At 18.8% G+C, this 8,585-nt stretch overlaps 3 pseudogenes, besides 3 other annotated features; all 3 read right to left on the reverse strand.

Annotated features, from left to right (window-relative positions):
• Positions 1-361: 361 nt before the first annotated feature.
• On the reverse strand, positions 362-1,451 carry PF3D7_0701200 (annotated as a pseudogene).
• Positions 362-1,451: a sequence feature (rifin, pseudogene).
• A 1,853-nt stretch (positions 1,452-3,304) lies between these two features.
• PF3D7_0701300 lies at positions 3,305-4,486 on the reverse strand (annotated as a pseudogene).
• Positions 3,305-4,486: a sequence feature (rifin, pseudogene).
• Positions 4,487-6,802: 2,316 nt separating this feature from the next.
• On the reverse strand, positions 6,803-7,939 carry PF3D7_0701400 (annotated as a pseudogene).
• Positions 6,803-7,939: a sequence feature (exported protein family 4, pseudogene).
• Positions 7,940-8,585: the final 646 nt, after the last annotated feature.

The following is an 8,585-nucleotide window of genomic DNA, read 5'->3' on the forward strand; positions in this document are numbered from 1 at the left end:
CATGATTATATTGTGTTATATATTATGTTATATTTTTTAATTTTGTGGTCTCATTATATACAATCATATGTATATGTATAGTGTTATATATATTAATTATAATCACATAAGTAGTTAATATTATTTAGATTAAACATATTAAATATTATAAAAATAAATATATAATTTACACTCGTTTCACTAAAAAAAAAAAAAAAATAAATAAATAAATATAAATAAAATAATTTAACGACCACATAACATTAAACAAAAAATATATATATATATTGTTATAAAAATTGAATTATCATGGTATCCTTGTATTAAAAAATATAAAATTGACAAAACATTAAATTGAATTTAATATCATGAAACCATATATTTATTCATTTAATAATTTTGTGTATTGGGCTTTTTTCTTCATTTTTTTTTTTCGTCGATAACGTAAAATTAAATAAATAATTACCATAACCAATAATATAATCAATAAGGCAATGACGGAGTAAGCAATTGCAATGTAAGAACTGTAACTTGCAGCTGCTACCTCTCCAAGTTTGGTTGTTTTAGCACTTTCAGTTGCAACAGTAGCAGCTTTATTACCGGCTTCTGCAACTGGAGAAATAAAGTAATTACTATCAGTTAATATTCCATTGCACACTCTATCCACATTTGTAGATGTGCACGTCTTTTCAATTGAAGTCATGGCATCCTTAACAACTTTAACAAGATCAGGGATAGAATTATAATTTGATTCATTAATGAATTTTGTCCATTCGACATTCCATATACTTGTAAAAACTTTAGTTGTTTTTATTTGTGCAATGGCTGCGTCTATACCTGCTTGAATACCAGCTTGTTTAGCAGCTTCAATAGCTGCAGCTGTAGCAGAAATTTTCCAACAATAGGTACCAATTCCCCCGAATAATCCAACACTTGCTGCAACACCTCCTAACCCACACCCACACCTAAGACAAACTTTTTCAATTTTTTCTTCTACTGATTTATCAATTTTATCTTTTAAAATAATTTGTTTTATGTCCTTTTCACATTGTTCTTTACATTTTTGTCTGTTTTTTATCATACGTTCTTTGTATTCTTCAAAACGTTGTGATGTTGTCGATCGAAATTTTCCTTTACATATTTCATATCAGGATTATTATCATAAATGGATTTTTCTATGTCACATTCGCTTAACACTCGTGATGTAGTAGTTCTTGTGTGTGGTTTCATGTAGAGTTTATTTTTACTATGTGCCTATAAAGAATTTATTACGCATGTATGTATGTTATAATTAATTGTTGTTTACTATTTTGTATATTTGTAATAAATATTTATATTGTATATTTACATAAATAATAAAACATTCATATATATATATATAATAATCATTTTTTTATTGATATATATTATGATGTTACCAATATATTTAATGGAAGGCAAAATAATAATATTTTAGTGTAGTACAGTTTCATATTTATTGTGATACTTATATTACTTAATGATTAAAATTATAACTAATTAATATATAAAATTTTATTGTGCCTTATTAAAAGAATTACACATATTTAATCGAAAATATTATTATAGTTCCATAATATAATACACAATTATTTTCCCATTATAAATATATATTTTTTTACTGTAACCATATTTTTCCCTTTTATTCCAAAAAAAAATGAAAAACTAATAAATAGGAAGAACAAAAAAATTATATAATATAACCGTTTACATTTTTTATAATTTTGCATTTTAATTTCTAATAAAATTTAATTTTCTATCATACTATAAATTATAATAATATATATTTTTTTTGTTCTTAAATATTTATATAACAAGTTAAACTATAATTACCATCACCTTGTATTTTTTTTTTTTTTTTGTAAATTTTATACCATTGTATAGTTAAATAATTCTTAAAGGTGTAAAATATATATGTTAGAACTTATTAGAACATATATGCATGCAATAGATATTCCAATATATAATTTTGTGTCATTACAATTATATAAAACAATTTACAATAAACATTGTGTATCATTATATATTATATGAAAAAGATATTAAATTTATAGTAAAAAATATTTTAATTATTTTTATAATTTTTTTTTTTCTGTTCTAATATTTATTGTATGTTATAAGTTCCTCTCTAATTTATCTAGGTTATTACTAACATTAATATTATTATTATGATTTTATATAACCATTTTTGGATTTTTTTAAAATATTTATTTATTATTAAAATGCTAAATCATATAAATATGAAAATAATATATTTATAATTATTATTATTAGAAAACAAGAACAAAAATAAAAATAAAAATTATATATACTATTAAATACTACATTGTATTTTTTTCTTTAGTGTTTATATTAAACAAATATATTCTATTAACAATTTAGAGATTGTAACATTTTGATATTATATACTAATATATATATTTAAATAATAGTTATAGTATTTTATAATTTATCATACATTAATTGCATTATTACTTGTTCTAAGAAAATAATTGATTACTATATATTTTAATAATTATATTATTATATATATTAAAAAAAAACTAACACGATGTTATAAATATTACGTAAAACAAGGAATAATATTTTTTTATTTAATAGCTAATTAATAACCATTAAAGAAAAAATTCATAATATTTCTAAAAATTAATGTAATTGCTATAATGATAATAATAGTACACATTAGAACGGGAGGAAAAACACAGAGGAAAAAAAGTAGCTAAAATAGAACAACGAAAACATAGAACATTAAATTAATATTATAATATAATGAATCGTTTGATACAAATATATTTTTCTTTATTTTAGAAAAAAATATTCTTTAACGATATTTTCAATTAATAACCGATAGATAGATTTCATAGATTAATAGATACATGGATACTATGAAATTTGAATTTCAATATTATTGACTGATACTTACAAATTATTATATATTATAATATAATATAAATCTGTGTTATTATGTATTCTATTATTTAACAACTGATATAAAGAATTTAACAAATATATGTTATATTCTTAAAAAAATTGATATAATTACATATATATAAGAAGTATTTAAAATAAACTAATAAATATATTATTTATTAAAGTAAAAAGGTCTTAAAAAAAAAATTATTATACGAATGAATAACTAAAACTGTAACTAATAAATATTATGGTAAAAAATAAATTATATATAAAAACGTAATAAATATATTAAAAAATATAATTATCAAAAATAATAATAAAAAACATTTTATATTAAATTAAATGTAATGCATACACAAAACTATCTATCAAGTATACCATAAGGTAATCATATCTATTCTTTTAATAATTTTATATATTGGAGTTTTCTCTTCATTTTTTTTTTTTCTTCGATAACGTAAAATTAAATAAGTGATTAAAAGTATAATAACTATAATTACTACTACAATAAAGCTAATTACCATGGGATTAGAAAAAATAGCTGATGTACTTGTTACCTCACCAGTTTTTTCCGCTGTAAGCACCTTAGTAGTTTCAGTAGTCGTTTTCGCAGCAGCTTCACCAGCCTTTATTACAGCTCTTTTCGCGTTTGCTGATATAGCTGTAATGTTATCAACATTCTCTCCGAACATTGAACCGTAATTGCAAAACAGTTTACCTTGGTAAGCATTAGTAGACACACACATTGTATTATATTCTTGCAGAATTTTATCAACAACAAACGCGGAATTATTAAATGTTTTTCCAGTAATAACTTCTTCAAAAGTTTTACCACTTAAAAAATCTATATCGAATGCACCTTTTATTCCTTTAATGGCTATCTTAATACCTTCAACAATACCGGCTGCAGCACCTTCAGCTATAGCCTCTTTCTCAGCAGCGACAATAGCAGCTTTTACCAACTCATATGCACCATAACCACATAATAAACCCAATTCTGGAACTGCACCACCCAACACACCTCCACACTTCAAACATGTTTTTTCTACTTTGTCCGCTACTGATTTATCGCAAACGCATGTAGGTATATCATTCGTGCCTATGTTTGTTTCTAATGTGGTTAACTCTTGTTTCAATTCCTTTTCAATTTTATCTTTTAAAATAATATTTTTTATATCTCTATCACATTGTTCTTTACATTTTTGTCTGTTTTTGTTCATACGTTCATTGTATTCTTCAAAACGTTGTGATGTTTGTCGATCAAAATCGTGCATTATTTCTTTCATTTCTGGGTCATCATCATAGATGGATGTATATAGTTCACATTAGCATAATGATCTATATGATTTTATTGGTTCTGTGTTTTTCATATTGGCTGTATTGTAATGGTTCATTTGGTTATTTACCTATAAAAAATGGTGATATATATATGTGATATTTATATGTAGATTATTTTATATATATAAATATTATATTATTATAAAAATATTTATTAGATCCATACCTGCGATGATGATAATAACAATATAATTAATGTAAAAGAAAATAATAATATGTTATAGCAGTGGACTTTCATTTTTATTGTTATTCTTATATTATTTTATGATTATACATATAATTAATTTAAAATATAATACCTTATTTTATTTTGTAAATAAATTAATTATGCTTAAACTAAAATTTTTATATAGCCTTATAATATAATACACGATTATTTTCCCTTTATGTAAATATATATTTTTTTACTGGATCCATATTTGCTTTTTTATTTAGAACACAAAAAAAAAAAAAATAATAAAATAATTAATTAAATTTAAAAAAAAAATAATATAATAAAACATTTCAATATTATTTATAATTTTGAATTTGTATTTCTAATGAAATATAATCTTATATCATATCATAAATTGTAATAATAATTGTTTTTCTTTTTTACTTTTTATTTTTATACATGTTAATAACAAGTAAATGTGTAGTTACAAAAAAAAACATGTTTATATTTACTTTTTAAATTATATGAAAATGTGTACAGTAATATTTGTAAAAGATGTAAAATACATATATTAGAACTTATTATAACATATATGCAGGTAATAAATATCCCAACAGAAACCTTGTATCATTACTATTATATAAAAAAATTAAATACAAACATATTATATCATAATATATGATATAAAAAAAAAAATTTAAATAATAGTAAAAAAAATAATTAAATTTGGTTATTTTCATAATTTTTTTTTTTTTTTGTTCTAATATTTGTTGTACGTTTACGTTTCTCTCTAATTTATCTATGTTATTACTAAGATTAATATTATTACTTCTATTTTGTACAAATATATTACAAAGTATTTAAAAAATATATTTATTATTAAAATACAAAATATATGTAAAAATATATATATATATATATATATATATATATATATATAATTTATTTATTATTGTTAGAAAACAAAAAATTAAATAAAAATATTAAGAAAAAGAGAAATTACACAAACTATTACATACTATAATGCATTTTTTTCTTTAGTGTTTATGTTATTAAAATATATTTTTTTCATAATATATATTAAATCACGTCATATACTATTTTACAATTTATCTTATATTAATTGTATTATTACTTGTTCTAAAATTATAATTCTAAATATGTTATTTTAATAATTATATTATAATAATTGCTATTATAATAAATTACATATTATATTAAACAAGTAACACGATATTATTTATATACTATAAAAATACAAGGAATCGTTTATTTTTGTATTTTATACGTAATTAGAATATTTAAAAAAAAATAATAATGGAATACACATATTACATTATATGTTATATTTACATATAACATAGTAATGCATATTTTATAGTAAATTAGTTTGCAAAACCTTATAAATAATAATAAATATAATTTAAATAATCATCTTATACTTAATAAGCAATAATAAAATCCAATCATATATAAACTTAAGCAAGGAAATTTAAATGAGGTGTAACTTAATTTTCCTTTTTGGTTCTCATGAGAAATATGCAAGGGGGGAATAATACAATTTTTTTTTTTTTTTTACTCCTCAGTAACTTTATCATATTTTTGATTAACATATAAAGAATGAAATTATGACATATAATAATATATATATATATATATATATATATTTATATATTTACATATTGTACAATATAAAAATAATTAATTTATAAACAATCTATAATATAATATTTTGACACAAATGTGTATGTATTTCTTATTTTATTTCAAAAAAATTATTAATATTAAATAATATAAATTTTTCAAAATATATATTTCATATTTATACTACTGTTTTTTTAAATAAAAATATATTTACTTAAAATGTTATTAGTATTCAAAAAAAATGACAATCATAAATAAAATATACACATGTTCATATAATAGATCTAATAAATGTTAATTATTATTTTATATTTCATTAATTAAAATAAAAAAAAAACAATTAAGTTCTACTATATAACAATGCTTATTTTATATTATTTATTTATTATTTGTTCTTTGGTTTACTATAAAAATATATTCTCCATACCATTTATATTAATCATAAATAATATGGATAATAATTATCTATTCATTGTAAATTTTACACTTTAAAAATTAAAAATATTACTTTAATTATATATGTATATATATTATACGTAGATATAAATATATGTATATATATAATTATAAAACAAGCAAAAAAAAAAATATTTCAACGGAATCATATATAAAACTTATAATATATTAAAATTTACAACAAACTTAGAACAACTTAATTTCCATTTTCCTATTTTTTTTTTTTCTTTGCTGTTAATTTGTTTTTTTTTAATAAAATTAAATAATTCCATATTCTAACAAAAATATATATATATATATTTATGTATCACTTTTATTTTCTGTTTTATCTTTACCCATCAATTTCCCTCTTGATGGCCACAACCACACAAGAAGACAAATAACAATTATAATGCTTAATAATATTATTCCTACAAAACTACTGAATGCTATAAATGAAGGAACAGCTGAAAAATAAATTGAAAAATTCATAACAGAAAATGTTCCGAATTGCAAAATACCTGCTAAAATCAATTGCCCTAGTGCAGCACCTGACAATGTACCTAAATATATTCCTAGACCCTTCCAAAAATTAGACCCTTTAAATATTATGCTATATAATGAATTTTTAATTTTTGCCATAGTACCAACTGAATTAATTGTTTCTATCTGTTTAAATATTTCTTTGTTTTCATTTTTCATTAAATCCTTGACAAAATTTTCTTTTATTTTTTGAACCATTTGATCGTCATTTATTTCGTTTTGATTTAATATTACATTCGAATTTATATCTTTACATATTATATTTTTTTCTTCCATCTGTGTATTACTTGAAATATTCTCAACTCCTTTATCATTTTTATTTTTATTTCGTATTCTTTCATTCGTCATATTTCGTTGTTTATTTATTTCTTCATTATTTAAATTTTTTAACACATTATTATTATTATTATTGTTGTTGTTTTTTTTTTTTTTTATTTATTGATTTAATACTCATAGGCTTTTGTCTTTCTTTTTTTCTTCCCTCTTCAGTATTTTTGTCTTTTAATAAAACACCAGATTTGTCTTTTTTCTCAAACGGTTCTTCAACCATATGTTGTAATAAGCATCTCTTACTTGAAAAAAAGTAAAAATGATATTTACAACAATTTATATGTTTCTTCCATTTTATATCACTATTCTATAATGAAAAAAGGTACACAGATAATATATTTTTTATCATTATTATAAAATTTTTAAGAAAAAAAAAAATAAAACAAAAAATATATATATATATATATATATATATATATATATATATATATATATATACATTTATTTGTATGTATTTATGTATAATAACTATATTTTATATATATTTTTTTCTTTTTTTTTTTTTTTTTTTTTTACTTTATAAATGATTAAATATAAGCATATTACAATTCCAACATCTAATATTATTACATGAAAAAAATTCATAATAAATTATTTTTTATTATTTTAATAACACTTCATTTAAAATAAATTAATAGAACAAAAATAAAATGATTATGTAATCCATTAGATTTATCATTATATCCGTTACATAATTATAAATAAAAAATAAAATAATTAATAATTTATTCTTTTACAAAAACATAATACTATATATTTAACATACTTTTTTTTTTTTTTTTTTTTTTTTTTTTTTTTTTTCTTTATATATTTCATTTTATTAAACTTTTTAACTTTAATCATATAATAAAAAATATGTAGCTATTTTTTTTAGGATCAAGTAATATTTTTTATTTTTTTATTATTATTTTTCTTTATCTTTTTCTTTTTTTTTTAATTAAAATTATTTTACAAAAACTAAAAAAAAATCCCAATAATTCTTACATATATAATAAAATTTTATGTTATATATATATATATATATATATATATATATATATAAAGATATATTAGTACATGGTATTATATATTTTTGATGAATTATTCTTTTTACCTTTTTTTATTATAAAAAAATAATTATTATATATAACTATAAATATATATATATATATATATATATATATATATATATATATGTATATATATAATATATGTAGTATCATATATAAGTTCTTTAAGTATCTATCTCTAA

This window comes from Plasmodium falciparum (assembly GCF_000002765.6).
Source record: "Plasmodium falciparum 3D7 genome assembly, chromosome: 7".
NCBI classification, from domain to species: Eukaryota; Apicomplexa; class Aconoidasida; order Haemosporida; family Plasmodiidae; genus Plasmodium; species Plasmodium falciparum.